Below are 17,840 nucleotides of genomic sequence, written 5' to 3'. Positions count from 1 at the left end.
GTAACTATCATTTTACACGGGTGAAGGGATTTCGTCTCCCTTTTAGTTTTCTGTAAAAGAAAACTATTGTGCCGGCTTTGTCTGTCCGTTTGCACTTATTTCTGTCCGCGCTTTTTCTGTCCGCCCTCAGATCTTAAAAGCTACTGAGGCTAGAGGGCTGCAAATTGGTATGTTGGTCATCCACCCTCCAGTCATCATACATACCAAATTGCAACCCTCTAGCCTTAGTAGGTTTGATTTTATTTAAGGTTAAAATTAGCCACAATCGTGCGTCAGGCAAAGATATAGTTCAGGCCATCACCGAGCCGTGGTTAAAGTTTCATGGTCCGTGGCTCACACAGCATTATACCGAGACCACCAAAAGATAGATCTATTTTCGGTGGCCTTGATTATAGCTGTACAGAAAAGTCGACTGCTCCGAAGAACCTTCGGCGCATTTTCTACTCGTTTCTATCTGCCATTCTGCCCATTATTTGTCTGTTTGTCTGTCGTTTCTTGTCACCTTGTGATGGGAACCTCACATGTATGGTGGGAGATATTTCGTCTTTTTTTCCCCCATGTGTCAATCTGTCTTCCTGTCCGCTGTTTGTCTGTCCATCCGCGGGTCTCTTCTTCACTGCATCTGTCACGCTAACCTTGTCATCGCAACTCCTACCTCATGCGCAGATGCGCATGAAGAAGTGTCGTTCATGAGTTCGTGTATCGCAGATATCTTGCCATCTCATCTGCACAGTTGAAGGGGTTTCTCTCAGACTTCGTACAAGGCAACGCCATCATGCATATCCGTAGGGGGGCAGTACCGTCGGTGCACCTCACTTGGTGCACTGTAGACATTACTAAAGTTTGGCCCCTAGCTGCAACCCCCTTCATTCCTTTAACAGTACCTCCATTCATATTATATTTCTTCCATCTTGCTATCCACCCTCTCCTAACAATTATTTCATAGTGCAACTGCAAGGTTTTCCTCCTGTTGCGTCTGTTAAACCTACCTACTGTCAATTTCCTTTCCAGCGCTGATTGACCTCATAGGTTCCAGTGCTGGCCTTTGGTCTAAACTCTATATTCCATTCCATTCCATCATGCATAGATGTGCGCGATCTGCCACCTGTCCGTCAGGGCATCCGTCACTTTCCTGGTCATGGTAGCTCCTCCTGCACGGTTGGAAGGATTGCAGTCAAACTTGGATCAGAGAATAGACCAGGGCCGTCCAGCCCCATGCCCGTGGGCCAAAAGTGGGCCGTTTGATTTTGAAAGTGTCCCCTCTGGAGAAAAATAAGTAAAAGTATATTTCTCTTTTTTATGTACATACATACACACAGGTGGCCCGCATGACTTTTTGTTTTTTCAAGAGTGGCACTCAGACTAAACAACTTGGGTCAGGCCCTGGAGTAGACTATCATGCGTCGATATGCTTGAAGGGCGGTCGTCAGGTATATGATAGACTTTTGACAGTCTTCTACTGTTTATATTTTGTTGGGAAAAGCGGATTAATTTCCATTTGCAAAGATCGTAGCCGTGTCGCCTTCCATAGTTCATCAGACGGGTTGGTGTCGATAAAAGGAAGCAGTGCCCTCAGAATGCATGTTGTGTTGCCATTGGCATTTATTATTATTAGTTTTTACCTGTCATATGTTTGCTTTGGAAATGTATTAGTACTATTTCTGTCTAGTTCCTTTTTATTTGTTAATGAGCTGACTTTTAATATTTCTCTCTATCGTTTTCGTTTGAAAGCAAATTATTATCTGCTATAGCTACAGCTTTAACTTCTTATCAAAATGAACATATAAACGGCAATAAAATCTGCGTATCAGGAAGGTGAAAATTTAATATAACAAAGAATGGTGCTGCGAAAATGAATTGTATTCACAAAGAGACAGCTTCCGAAATAAAAGCAAAACTTCAAATGAAAACCAGTTCAAATAAAAATAATAATAGGGGAAAGATGAAAATTACCCTAAGGGTTGGGATGAGGCGGGGGTGGGGGAGGGGAGAGGAGCTGTGAGAACTAAGCCCTACATATTGCCGCAAAATGCAAAGTGTGACGCGAGCAATTGTTTGCATTGCAGTTTGACAGGAGGAACCACTGCAGTCGTATGTGCTTTACCAAAGCGTCGTTCAAGCTGAAAAATCTTGCAATCTCTTATAGATTCAGTCTATTTGTGGAAATGGACAAAAGAATTTGCTTAGATTTAGTCCTGTGGAGGAGAGAGAGAGAAGGAAATTGTCCTACAGGTAGATAAACGAGCTCTGTTAGAATCAGTCATTTTGAGGAGGTTGACAAACGAATAGTTATGGGTTCAGTCCTGTCAAGGGGAGACGTAAACTAATTCTGTACCATTCAGTCCTTTCGATACGGTAGACATCCCTTAGGGGGGGTAGCGCCATCAGTGCACTTCATGCGGTGCAATGTAGGCATTACTTAAGGTTCTTTGCAGCGTGCCTTCGGCCCCTAGCTGCAACCTCTTTCGTTCCTTTTACTGTACCTCCGTTCATGTTCTCTTTCTTCCATCTTACTGTCCACCCTCTCCTAACAATTGATTCATAGTGCAACTGCGAGGTTTTCCTCCTGTTACACCTTGCAAACTTTTTCACAGTCAATTTCCGTTTCAGCGCTGAATGGCCTTAGTTGCCCCAGTGCTTGGCATGTATGCCTAAAATCTATAAATCAGTCTATATATCAGTCGATACGGTAGGCAAATTAATGTCTTCGGATTCAGTCCTAACTAGAAATGAGAGTATCGGCAAAGAATCATCTTAGATTCAGTCCTCTTAAAGAAGCAAAACAAATTGTCTAAGATTCAGTCTTACCGAGAAAGGAGAGAAACTTAATGTCCTAGATTTTGCCCTATAAACAAGGGCGATTAACAGGACGTATGAGACCGAATCCTTTCGATGAGGTGGACAAATGAATTGCCTTATATTCAAGCCTATCGAGGAGGGAGATAAACAAAACGATTTAATCTTTTCGACGGGGGAGGCAAACAGATTACTTTAGATTCAATCCCATCGAGGGGTGAGTGAAAAAGAATTGTTAGATTTAATCCTGTCGAGATAGACAGCTTAATTTAATTAGATTCTATCTTATCGATGAGGGGGAAGGGATGAACTAGCTTCATTCGTATCAAATAGGGAGGGAAGGGAACGAATTCATTTTTAGATTTATTATTGTCGAAGGACGAGAGAAACTTTCTGTCTTAGATTGAAGCCTTTCAATCAGGTAGACACAAGAATTGCTTTAGATTCAATCCTATTGAGGTTATTGGGGGTCGAATTGTGCAGACTAACAGATTATATCAAGATTCAGTGCTGTTAAGGAGCCAGACTAACGGACTGTATGAAGATTCAGTGTTGTTAAGGAGCCAGACTAACGGACTGTATGAAGATTCAGTGTTGTTAAGGAGACAGACTAACGGATTATATCGAGATTCATTGTTAAGGAGCCAGACTAACGGATTGTATCAAGATTCAGTCTTAAGGAGCCAGACTAACGGATTGTATCAAGATTCAGTGCTGTTAAGGAGACAGACTAACAGATTATATCGAGATTCATCGTTAAGGAGACAGACTAACGGATTATATCGAGATTCATTGTTAAGGAGCCAGATTAACAGATTGTATCAAGATTCAGTGCTGTTAAGGAGCCAGACTAACGGACTGTATGAAGATTCAGTGTTGTTAAGGAGACAGACTAACGGATTATATCGAGATTCATTGTTAAGGAGCCAGACTAACGGATTGTATCAAGATTCAGTCTTAAGGAGCCAGACTAACGGATTGTATCAAGATTCAGTGCTGTTAAGGAGACTGACTAACGGATTATATCGAGATTCATTGTTAAGGAGCCAGATTAACAGATTGTATCAAGATTCAGTGCTGTTAAGGAGCCAGACTAACGGATTATATCGAGATTCAGTGTTAAGGAGCCAGACTAACGGACTGTATCAAGATTCAGTCTTAAGGAGCCAGACTAACGGATTGTATCAAGATTCAGTGTTGTTAAGGAGACAGACTAACGGATTATATCGAGATTCAGTGTTAAGGAGACAGACTAACGGATTATATCGAGATTCATTGTTAAGGAGCCAGATTAACAGATTGTATCAAGATTCAGTGCTGTTAAGGAGCCAGACTAACGGATTATATCGAGATTCAGTGTTAAGGAGCCAGACTAACGGATTGTATCAAGATTCAGTGTTGTTAAGGAGACAGACTAACGGATTATATCGAGATTCAGTGTTAAGGAGCCAGACTAACGGATTGTATCAAGATTCAGTGTTGTTAAGGAGACAGACTAACGGATTATATCGAGATTCAGTCTTAAGGAGCCAGACTAACGGATTGTATCAAGATTCAGTGTTGTTAAGGAGACAGACTAACGGATTATATCGAGATTCAGTGTTAAGGAGCCAGACTAACGGATTGTATCAAGATTCAGTGTTGTTAAGGAGACAGACTAACGGATTATATCGATTTCATTGTTAAGGAGCCAGACTAACGGATTGTATCAAGATTCAGTGCTGTTAAGGAGCCAGACTAACGGATTATATCGAGATTCGTTGTTAAGGAGCCAGACTAACGGACTGTATCAAGATTCAGTCTTAAGGAGCCAGACTAACGGATTGTATCTAGATTCAGTGCTGTTAAGGAGCCAGACTAACGACTGTATCAAGATTCAGTCTTAAGGAGCCAGACTAACGGATTGTATCAAGATTCAGTCTTAAGGAGCCAGACTAACGGATTGTATCAAGAGTCAGTGCTTTTAAGGAGCCAGACTAACGGATTGTATCAAGAGTCAGTGCTTTTAAGGAGCCAGACTAACGGATTGTATCAAGATTCAGTCCAGTTAAGGAGGTATACCAAAAATCGAGGAAAGAGAGAAACAAATTATCAGAGGTTCGATCCTTTCAGGGCGAGAAGGAAATAAATTGATTCAGTCCTTTTGAGGAAGTAGGCAAACACATTTTCATTACTTAAGATTCTTTGCAGCATGCCTTCGGCCCCTAGATGCAACCCCTTTTGTTCCCTTTACTCTACCTCCTTTCATATTATCTTTCTTCCATCTTACTTTCCACCCTCTCCTAACAGCTGTTTCGTAGTGCAACTGCGAAGTTTTCCTCCTGTTACACCTTTCAAACATTTTACCGTCAATTTCCGTTTCAGCGCTGAATGACCTCATAGGTTCCAGTGCTTGGCCTTTGGCCTAAACTCTGCATTCAGTTCAGTTCCTTGGATTCAATCCTTTATGGGTGTAAACAAAGGGAATGGGTTAGATCAAATCTTATCGAGTTGGGAGAGGAATGAATCGTTCCAGAATCAGTCACACCGGGCGGGAGAGACGAGCGTTGTCATCTGGCCGGCCCTATGAGAGCTGAAAGTCAGCTCAGTGGTCCGGTTAAACTACTTTAATACTACTACTTACACTCAAACCTTTCGATAGTGACGCAAGAAGCAGCATGACCAAATCAGAGCTTTAATCCAGGCAGGGACGAATCAATTCAGTTTAAAACTTCCCTTGCTGAGAGGAAGACGAGAATTTTGGCCTCCAAACAATGCTTTCGATGTTGGTAGTCAGATTTGGAAATGAAGGCAGTGTGTGTGTGTATACTATATATATATATATATATATATATATATATATATATATATATATATATATATATATATATATATTATATATATATATATCATTTTTATATATAAAGCGATAATCCACAATTATGTATATCAGCAAAAACTATTTTGAAACAATGTAAGTAGAAAAATTTTTTAAAATGGGAGCTTTCGACCGTGTATGTATGTGTGTATGCATGTGTGTTTGTGTGTGTGTGAATATCTTGTAACTGCAGTAACATTTAACCTATTTGGAAGATTTGTTTCTAAGCTGAATATTTTATTTGTAAAGTACATTCCGTCTTAACCCACCCAACTCTCTCTCTCTCTCTCTCTCTCTCTCTCTCTCTCTCTCTCTCTCTCTCTCTCTCTCTCTCTCTCTCTCTCTCTCCCCGTATCAAAGGAGTAAAACCAGTAATTCTTCACCACCGATGCATTGCGGCTACCATAATTTAGGGCAACACTTAGTCGGTCACGCTGCAGAAGCAGACTTTTTTTTTTCTTTTTTTTTCTTTTATTCTCGCTTGGAATTCTCATCGACCGGGTCTTTAACATACTGACACTCCTCCTTCTCTTACTTCCTTGGCTTAAGCAAATGTCGATAAGGCTTTTACCGTGTTGAGTCAAAGCGTCGAACTTGCGAGATATATATATATATATATATATATATATATATATATATATATATATATATATATATATATATATATATATATATATATATATATATATATATATATATATATGTGTGTGTGTGTGTGTGTGTGTGTGTGTGTGTGTGTGTGTTTTATCACATACAACACGCGTGACATATTTACACCCACGGACATAGACACAGGAATATCAAATTAATATCGATTTCACTATACCTTGGGAATGAATTGAATGCGAAATTAAGTTATATTTGTGTTTTAGTACCTGTGCACATATAAGTCTATATGTAGATATATATGTATATATGTTTATATAATTGTGTGTGTATATATATAATATATACACACACATATATATGTGTTTTATATTGTGTGTATTTGTATAGATATATATACTGATATATATATTATATATATATAATATAAATATTTTTTATGGGAAAGGACCATGAATAGTAAATTTTTCAATAAGTTTATTTACTTTTTAACTATTAACTTTTTTTTAGAGTAATTTTTATTTCAATGTTGTATCTTGCTTTGTTCTGCTGTATCCAATGTGTTTTGCGTGTCAACAAAAAACAATACGTTTTGCTGTATTGTTTATCAGTTTTTTCTCTTTCAATTTATCCTGGATGATGAGACATTGATCTCTAAAGGGAGCAGTAAGAAAAAGTGACTTAGGCTTCCTGCGGTCTTATTGTACGTCTTCTAGTTTGTTTGTGTGTGTTTATATATATATATATATATATATATATATATATATATATATATATATATATATATATATATATTATATATATATATATATATTATATATATATATATATACTGTATATATATTTATGTGTGTATATATGTACATACGTATACATATGTATATTTTTTTAAATATACCTTCTACCAGTACTAATATGTTGATTTCACCTAACGATCCGACATGGTTTCCACTCAGATGTTTTTCCATTATGGATATTAGTATAACTTGAAAGAGACTCGGCCAAATAGAGAGAGAGAGAGAGAGAGAGAGAGAGAGAGAGAGAGAGAGAGAGAGAGAGAGAGAGAGAGAGAGAGACTCTCCTCTCTTTCTGAACCAGGAAGTTTATGTTTATGTAAGTAAATTCATTCGTAAAACATCGATAACAACAGTAATAAGATCTTTTCTTTTCATGGATACTATTATAACTTGAAAAAGACTCTGCCAAGTAGAGAGAGAGAGAGAGAGAGAGAGAGAGAGAGAGAGAGAGAGAGAGAGAGAGAGAGAGAGAGAGAGAGAGAGATTCTTCTCTCTTTCTGAACCAGGAAGTTTATGTTTATGTAAGTAAATTCACTCGTAAAACATCGATAACAAGAATAATAAGATTTTTTCTTTTCATGGATATTATTATAACTTGAAAGAGACTCGGCTAAATCGAGAGAGAGAGAGAGAGAGAGAGAGAGAGAGAGAGAGAGAGAGAGAGAGAGAGAGAGATGACAATAATAAAGTGACCTCATCGGCGCTTCGTCACACTACGTTTCACCCCCAAAAGTATTGCGAATAGATACAACTTCTTCCATTTTTATATTCTGTATAAAAACCGAAGGCACATCCATGCAACATTAGCATAAAATTAAAATATTAAATCTTGTTTAATATGAAGCAGAATACTTTTCTTCACGCCCAGAAAAAGAAATGAAAGTTCAGAGAAACAAACGAAGGATTTGAAGAGAAAATACAAAGTTTTTCCTTTGATGATTGATTGGATGAGACCATTTAAGTTTTGGAAGAGAGAGCGTATAGTTCGGACACAAGTCACTTTCTCTCTCTCTCTCTCTCTCTCTCTCTCTCTCTCTCTCTCTGTTGGACCTTGAGCCTTACTGTGATCCATGGCCTTTCTCATCAGATCATCTAGGCTAATAGCGGGTTTAGTAACGATATACATACATACATACATACATACATACATATGTATACATAATAATAAATGTAAACATATATATATATATATATATATATATATATATATATATATATATATATAGATATATATATATATATATATATATATATATATATATATATATATATATATATATATATATATATATATATATATATATACATGCATTTATAACGAATGATCTGCGTATGGAGCTTGTACTGTTATGGGAACGTATAACGATGACGAAGAAAAATTAGAGTAAACCTGATTAAGAATGTTTGAAAAGTGTTATTTTTGGAGTAGCACCGAGAAAGGCAAGTGGGAGCCGAAGAATAATTGGAAATCGGAAAGTGTTAACAAGACGGAAAACTTCCCCTTTTCTTAAACAGTAGAAGAAGAAGAGGGTTGGTTGAGAATCTTCATCTACCTCTCGTCTAGTCCTCGAAGGCAAAACTTTCTCTTAAAGTCTTGAGGGAAATCTCGGCACCGTTTTTAGACTCCTGTGTCGAGGTAGGAGACTTAATTTAGGGGCTGGCGACCCCTGTGATTAATCATATGCGGGAAAGTCTGCGGATAAAAATTCCTGACGGTAGTTTTGAGGAGAATGCCCTCCCTCTTTCAGCCCCGTAGGGGGGATAGAGCTGTCAGTGCACTTCAGTTGGTGCACTGTAGGCATTACTTAATGGTCTTTGCAGCGTCCCTTCGGCCCCTAGCTGCAACATCCCTCATTTCTTTTACTGTACTTCCGTTTGTATTCTCTCGCTTCCATCTTACTTTTCACCCTCTCTAAAAAATTACTTCGTAGTGCAACTGCGAGGTTTTCCTCCTGTTACACCTTTCAAACCTTAATAGCTGTCAATTTCCCTTTCAGCGCTGAATGACCTCATAGGTCCCAGCGCTTGGTCTTTGGCTTAAATTCTATATTCTATCTCCCTCTTTCTTCAGAACTGGGAAGTTTTCGTTTTAACCGCTAAATTTACCAATAAAACTTAAGATAATAGTGGTAAGTTTTGTTAACATTATTCATATTTGTACTGGTATTAACAATGATTTGAATTTTTCGTCCTCAGTCTAGTATCCAGGACCCAGAAAAGGGTAATAATTTGGACATCATGACCCCCATCGCGGTACCTTGCTTTCTGTAGAGACTCTTTTTTCCTATTATGAAATTAACCAGATTGATGATTTGATTTTTTCCATATTCACTGCAAGCCAGTGGTTCCCAACGTGAGGCGGGGGGTTATTTTGATTTTTAAGGGGGTCAATTCGAGAATGAGTTATTAACATTGAATTTTTTCAAGCAAGAGTGTGTGAGCATGGGTGTGTGTGTGTGTATATACTGTATGGATACTTAAAAATATTGGTGTGTATGTACACGTTCTTTGGAAGCTTGTTTAAACCAAATTAATGGCCTTTTAGTCTTCCTCCACCTGAATAGGAGTTCACGTTTTCAATAATAAGAATTATATATCACCACAGGGGCGTCAGGATTTTAGAGGTGATTAGGAGGGGCATGACCAAAAAAAGGTTAGGGAACCACTGCTTGTAAGCAAACATACTCGTTCATTAATATGAATAAACTGTTGCTCATTTTTAACCCCCATCAGCTTACTAGTTCGAAAGAGGCTGAAATTTGATCAGTCTGCTCGCGGGGTTCATTAGGATCATTCAGAAAAAGCGTTGACAGAATTAGATAAATCTCGGTGAAAATATTAATGGGTGATTTCGGGATGACTGACGGTTTATATCCTTCATAACGGACTAGTAAGTAATTCAGATTTCATTTTCATAGTGGCATCATTAATTCCTTAGATTTTTTCCACGTCTGACATGTATGAGTTTATAAGAATCCATTATGTAATACTGGTAAATTTTAATGATTAATTTCACCAAATAAGACCTGTAATTATCAAGCGGAAAGGTCACAGGTGTTTGGGGGTTCAAATCCATCGTAACCGGCAGCATATTACCAATTCCATACAGATTAAGTCATAATGACAACATGTTGATAAAGTTCACTAGGCCTGACCTTCAGAAATCAGTTCAAGGTCACAGTTCAAATATAATATGATCGTGTAAGAATCGGGAAATGGTAAGGAGGTCATTTAACTAGTTAACTAACTTGAAGTTACACTAGAGCAGTGTACGAGACTAATGAAGTGTGCGCTAATATTACCGTAGAGTTAAATTTATATTGGATTAAGGTGGGTCTTGGGATAATGAAATGTGGGTCCATTCCACCGTAGAGATTATTGACAGCGATGCTAATGCTACAGGACCCCGTAGGTGGGTAGTGCCGTCGGTGCAGCTCATGCGGTGGACTGTAGGCATCACTTAAGGTTCTTTGCAGCATGCATTCGGCCCATAGCTGCAACCCTTTCGTTCCCTTTACTGTACCTCCTTTCATATTCTCTTTCTTCCATCTTAATTTCCACCCTCTCCTAACAATTGATTAACAATGCAACTGCGAGGTTTTCCCCCTGTTACACCTTTCAAACCTTTTACTGTCAATTTCCGTTTCAGGCCTAAATTCTATATTCAATTCAATTAATGCTACAGGGACGTATTCATGAAAACTATCCTCTGCTGAGACTTAAGGTTGCAATTTGTAAGGTCAGTGCAAATGAAACATGATTTTTAAGTTCCAGAAAGCTGAAAAAGTCCAGATATGTACTGCTTAATGCTAGCCTTGATGATATTGTTTTGAAAAAAACACTGACAAATCTTGTGCCCTTTTTCTTAACAAAAAGTGAAAACTCTCCCTTAATTATTATTGAAGGAAATTTTTTTTTAGGTGCGGGGTATGACAGGAATTGCAGGAGATGAAATACGATCCCTCAGATGAAAAACAGTAAGAAAGCTAATATATACAATGAAATTTCCTTCCCTATTCACTGTTGCCATTTTAATTCGCAATTTATCCTTTATTTTTTGATAATCGATTTCGACACACCTCCTGTGTTCCCTATCATGAAGTCGTTAATTGCTTCAATGCCCTGAGTCTCGTGATTTTTTTGACAGACCTGTGTGAGATGGCAGGTATATTTACACAACGGGGTCCCTTTTTAGTTTTCTGTTAAAGAAAACTATATGGCTGACTTTGTCTGTCCGTCCGCACTTTTTCTGTCCGCCCTCAGATCTTAAAAACTACTGAGGGTAGAGGGTTGCAAATTGGTATATTGTTCATCCACCCTCCAATCATCAGACATACCAAATTGCAGCCCTGTAGCCTCAATAGTTTTTATCTTGTTTAAGGTTAAAGTTAGCCATAATCGTGCGTCTGGCAACGATATAGGCCATCCCACCACCGGTCGTGGTTAAAGTTTCATGAGCCGCGGCTCATACAGCATTGTACCAAGACCACCGAAAGATAGATCTATTTTCGTTGGCATTGATTATATACTGTATAGAAAAATCGATTGCACCGAAGAAACTTCGGCGCATTTTTTATTTGTTCTTATAGCGACGACTTTATAATCCCACACTAAGCATGTAAATACATATGCAACATTCATCATCTGTTGCCTGTGTGTGGGGGCTATATTATGTTCCCAAGATCTGTAAGTAACACCGTCAAGTTTAATAAGTATGTTTGTTTTTCGCTCACAAGGCGTCTTTCAACTTAGTATCTCGCCTTTCTAAAGATTCTCTCCCTCTTATTTCTCTGTTTCTTCCTTACTGTACGACATTTTAGAAAGATTGCGTCTCTCTAATGCTGGTAGCTTCGTTGGTTGTGGTGTGGGCATTACATATCTACATTTGTCTGCAGATGCGAAAGTTTTTACCCGACGGATGTCTAGGAAATGCGTTGGTAAATGTAATGGTGGTTGTCAAATAAGGGATATGAATCACAGAAGAGGTGCACTGAGGAAAGTGGAAGCATTTGTAAGAAGGGTTAGTGGAAGCGAAGGTCGTAATTTGTAGATGTTGAGGCCACACTTTCTAGGAAAGTGAAGTTCTGGTCTTGTATTCGCGTGAGACCATTAATGGCGTTTGTTGGATTGAATATTTACTTACTTATTTATTAATTTATATTATATAATTATGTATAATCTTTCCTTATACTAAATGTATTTTTATGGTGCTCACATTAGTTATTTTATAACGTCAAGAGAATTAAAATACACCTTTGAAAAAGTGAGGTCGTAGAGAACACCTCATCCTCAGAGACTGGTTTGGTATTACGAACTCTGTAATGTCAGTTGCTGCGTCTTCAAATATTCATGGCAAAGTGCCATCTTTTGGCTCAGGCGATCAATACAAACAAAAAACAAGTGAAAAATGCGCCGAAGTTTCTTCGGCGCAATCGAGATTTCTGTACAGCCGCTACAGTATATAATCAAGGCCCACAAAAAATAGATCTATCTTTCGGTGGTCTCGGTATAATGCTGTATGAGCCGCCGTCCGTGAAACTTTAACTACGGCCCGATGGTGGCCTATCCTATATTGTTGCCAGAAGCACGATTATGGCTAACTTTAACCTTAAATAAAATAAAACCCACCGAGGCTAGAGGTCTGCAATTTGGTATGTTTGATGATTGGAGGATCAACATACCAATTTGCAGCCCTCTAGCCACAGCAGTTTTTAAGGTCTGAGGGCGGAGAGAAAAAGTGCGGACGGACAGACAAAGCCGGCACAATAGTTTTCTTTTACAGAAAACTATAAACTAACTCTTTATTCAGTTGTTTTTATGTTAAAAGTAAGTTCACCATTCTTTTATATGTCGTCGGGAAGTTCTGAGATTCGTTTTTACAAGTTTTCTTGTCCGAAGCCGTGGTCGGACGCACGGGTTCGAACGACCGTTAGCAGTAATGGACATACAACCAAAGTTTGGAGTGTTAGTTGTGCCCGAGGTTTCTGGGTGACGTCTGACTGACGAACACTCGCCGACTTTGAAGACTTACTATTTTCTTTTTTTTTTTTTCTCCCTCCTCACTTAGCTTTGAAGGCTAGGAGTAGAGAAGTGTAGAAACTTAGTCATATACAATTAAGGGAAATTGTTGACTGTGGGAGAAGCGCCGTAGGTTAGGAAAAATTTCTGTTTTGAAATTCATTGATGCGTTGCCTGAGAGAGCGACATTTGTATTTATTTTATCATGCATATGTATGTATGTTTTATATATATATATATATATATATATATATATATATATATATATATATATATATATATATATATATATATATATATACATATATACATATACACACATACAGTATATACATATATATATACATACACACATACATACATAAAAATATATGGATTTTACACTTACAAAGATGCCAACGATATTTAAATTTCTTGAACGGCTGTCTGTAATGACTGTGGACACCTGTCACCCATTAATAAGCCAAGTTCTGAAGTTGGCAATTTGAATACGGAGAAAATATGTAGTTACGCAGCTGTGTACATACCAGACTGCTCGATTAGGCCACATGTTATGTACTTTTTTTCTATATTTAGCAGATCGATTGGGATATATATATATATATATATATATATATATATATATATATATATATATATATATATATATATATATATATATATGTAGTCAGTTTGGACTAACAAATTATTCACAAACGAGAATTTGAAACACACCTAGTTGAAAATATACATATGAAAAAGGAAGTTCTGACACGCGGCACAAACCGTAACATTATCGAGCTCGCCAAGAACGCAAATAACAAGTTAAAACGATTGAATAATTAAATAAAAGCATCGTTAATGCCCCCGTCATTATTACCACTGCACTTATGATACACTGTAATATAACCTTGACATGAAATTGCAGTGTCAGGTAACCAGCGCCTTGTCAAGGGCGTAATCATATACGCTATTACGTAATAACAGTGAATTCAAGGTTTATTTTCAACTAATAAATACTAGCATTATCTACATAGGAAGAGAGAGAGAGAGAGAGAGCGAGGTAAATCTATCAGTTTTTATTAGTTTATATTTTGTACTATATATATATATATATATATATATATATATATATATATATATATATATATATATATATATATATATATGTATAAATATACTGTATTATATATATATATATATATATATATATATATATATATATATATATATATATAATCATATAACATATATGATCATATAAATAAATATATATATATATATATATATATATATATATATATATATATATATATATATATATATATATATATATATATAGACCCTTATGCTGCAAGATGCAAAAGAGCTTCTGAAATTCAGCCACTCTCTCTCTCTCTCTCTCTCTCTCTCTCTCTCTCTCTCTCTCTCTCTCTCTCTCTCTCTCTCTCTCTCTCTCCTGTGCTTTCACTTCCGCAAATCTCCACTCTTATCCAGCCACTGGAGCTCAGCTGACATTATGACGTAATGTTCTCCCAGGGGTTGTACCTACGAAGCACGTGATCATGCCATCTCTATTTACGTGTCTTCATTACCTCTTCTACACATATTCTTGCTCTCTGGTTCCTAAAAATATTCATAAATTTAATGTCTCAATGTCATTCCTTGATTCATGATCGTATATTCCCCGTAGGGGTTAGTGCCGTCATTGCACCTCGTGGGGTGCACTGTTGGCATTACTAGTGGTTCTTTGCAGCGTCCCTTCGGCCCCTAGCTGCAACCCCTTTCATTCCTTTTTTATCGTACCTCCATTCATATTAGTTTTCTTCCATCTTGCTATTCCCCCTCTCCTAACAATGATTTCATAGTGCAACTGCGAGGTTTTCCTCCTGTTACACCTTTCAATCAAACCTACCTACTCTCAGTTTCCTTTTCAGCGGTGTATGACCTCGTGGGTCCCAGTGGTTGGCCTTCGGTCTAAACTTAATGTCCCATTACATTCTATATTCCATTCATGTCCGTATAGCTATGCAAATCCTTTTTAATTTTTTTGAAAAGAAAACAACCTTTGTCCGTCCATCCGCACTTTTTCTGTCCGCCCTCAGGTCTCAAAAACTACTGAGGCTAAATGGCTGCAAGTTGGTATGTTGATCATCCACCTTCCAATCATGAAATATACCAAATTCCAGCCCTCTAGCCTCAGTAGTTTTTATTTTATTTAAGGTTAAAGTTAGCCATAATCGTGCGTCTGGCAACGATATAGGATAGGCCACCACCGAGCCGTGGTTAAAGTTTCATGGGTCGCGGGTCATACAGCATTATACCGAGACCACCGAAAGATAGATCTATTTTCGGTGGCCTAGATTTTACGCTGTACGTAAACTCGATTGCGCCGAAGAAACTTCGGCCCATTTATTACTTGTTAACTAATGTATAATCTTATTGTCAAATAGTTTCAGTTGTTTTGATTTTTCACGTCTTTATTCAGCCTTTCCTTTGTCCATTTTGCTTATATTAGTCATTCAATAAGTTACAACCCAAGAAAAAAATTTTTTTTTTTTACAATATCATTGTTCCGAAATATTTGAAAGACGTGACCCCATTGATCCTTTCTCTGGCCACTACTCGTATCTGATACCACTGGGTCTTTGTTTATCTTAGTTCTCTCTCTCTCTCTCTCTCTCTCTCTCTCTCTCTCTCTCTCTCTCTCTCTCTCTCTCTGTCTAATATATATACATATATATATATATATATATATATATATATATATATATATATATATATATATATATATATATATATATATAAATGATATTCAGTCATCGTTTTATCTGTCTTTTAATTTGATAGAATGCTGTTATATTACAGGAAAAAAGTCAATCATTTAGAAGCTATTATTATTATTATTATTATTATTATTATTATTATTATTATTATTATTATTATTATTATTATTATTATTATTATTATCTTGGTCTCTGTTGCAAAGGTTAATTCTGATATTCACTTCCACGTACACAAATACGACGATCATCACAAACCATCATTTTCCATCTCAAGTGTGACACCAACTACGGCCACCGTGCCCTTATAATCGAGCGTCATAAGCCTACTCGAATACATAGGCCTACTCCACTCTCCAACTGAATGGGGATAAGATTAAAAGGGTTGACGGCAGAGTAGGTAGTTGGGGGGGTTGGGACCTAGGGTGAGGGGGAGTGGGCTTTGTATGGGGGCTGCCGAAGTATGCCCCTTGTGAATGAGCTTGGAGGATATTATGGAATAGGAATGTTGGGGGGTGAAAATTTCGTAAATAAATCATATATATGGATGAAATCATTTCATTTTTAAAACGTTGGGAAAAAGGATTAGCTGTAAGGTGAGACGATATGGTTGAGAGAGAGAGAGAGAGAGAGAGAGAGAGAGAGAGAGAGAGGGTTAGTACAAGGACTGGGGCAAAGCGTTAGACATTATCTAGGTGGTTCAAGGCTAATGAGTTTCCGGAGCTGTGTATCGTTCGATTTCAGTTTTTCCTACAAAGCGGGCAGTGGGGCGCGGCCACACACGCAAACACACACACATATATATATATATATATATATATATATATATATATATATATTTTATATATATATATATATATATATATATATATATATATATATATATATATATATATATATATATATATGTATATATATACACGGACATGAATCATAACATGGCGGTGAAACTATATCTAAAAAAAATTTCCATTTTGAAAATAAAAAAGATTATTAGGAGTCCACTGGCAGGCTAGAGTTAGAAAATTATATACCGTAAGTGAAATTACAAAAATCCCGTTTGTAAATGAGATGATGATGCCAAGGAGGTGGAGATGGCATGGTCATGTCCTTCGAACAACGCCGGGGAGAACAAGTATGTGACAGCGGCGCTAGCTGGGCTCCTCTGGGCACGAGACAAGTTGGAAGACCCAGAATTACTCGGATGAGAACTATGAGAAGGGAGGTTGGAGATAAGTGGAGATTTGTGGAAGACAAAGTGCAGGAGAGTCAAAAATAGAATTGCATACTATTTTTTTAGTGGTATCTATACCCCCTTCCTTTTTGCCCTTCGTTTGGTATACATGGGCATTTTTCTTCCACTCCGTGCCTTGTCATTTTACAGTTTTTAGCAAATATACTATGTGTTTTCCCTGTAGGTAGACTGATAGATAATTCGTAATTGCACCATATCATGTATATATATATATATATATATATATATATATATATATATATATATATATATATATATATATATATATATATATTGTTTGCTTTATTTTTCTGTTATATGGAGCAAACCTTGGTATTGGAATTATGTTTACAGTATATATATATATATATATATATATATATATATATATATATATATATATATGTACACATATATATATATATATATATATATATATATATATATTTATAAAGTTTAATGAATATATTTAAGCGGCCAAGCTAACGAATCTCGTTTGTGTAAGAAAACAGAGAGAGAGAGAGAGAGAGAGAGAGAGAGAGAGAGAGAGAGAGAGAGAAAATATATATATTGGGGGTGTATTGGGGTGGGTAGGTCTCACTACACCCCCCACCACCACCACCACTGCTGGATTCCGTCGGTCTTGGTATGCGGCGTCTGGCTTTCGAACAGATGAATGAATGAAACTATTCCAGCAGTTTTCATTAGGCTCTTTTTCAGCCGTAAATCTCCCGAAATTCCTTTCTTTTATTCAGCGCGTATTACTTGGC

The 17,840-nt window shown here is 37.1% G+C and overlaps 1 protein-coding gene across 1 annotated transcript in view; it reads left to right on the top strand.

The window, feature by feature from the left end:
- The window catches only part of LOC136845170 (GTP-binding protein Di-Ras2), a 199,093-nt gene that overhangs the window by 9,232 nt on the left and 172,021 nt on the right, over window positions 1–17,840 (top strand). The gene's annotated exons all lie outside the window — the stretch shown is intronic.

Source organism: Macrobrachium rosenbergii, chromosome 13, assembly GCF_040412425.1.
Source record: "Macrobrachium rosenbergii isolate ZJJX-2024 chromosome 13, ASM4041242v1, whole genome shotgun sequence".
NCBI lineage: Eukaryota > Metazoa > Arthropoda > Malacostraca > Decapoda > Palaemonidae > Macrobrachium > Macrobrachium rosenbergii.
Note: the sequence above shows the minus strand (reverse complement) of the source record. Positions and strands in the feature narration are given on the sequence as shown.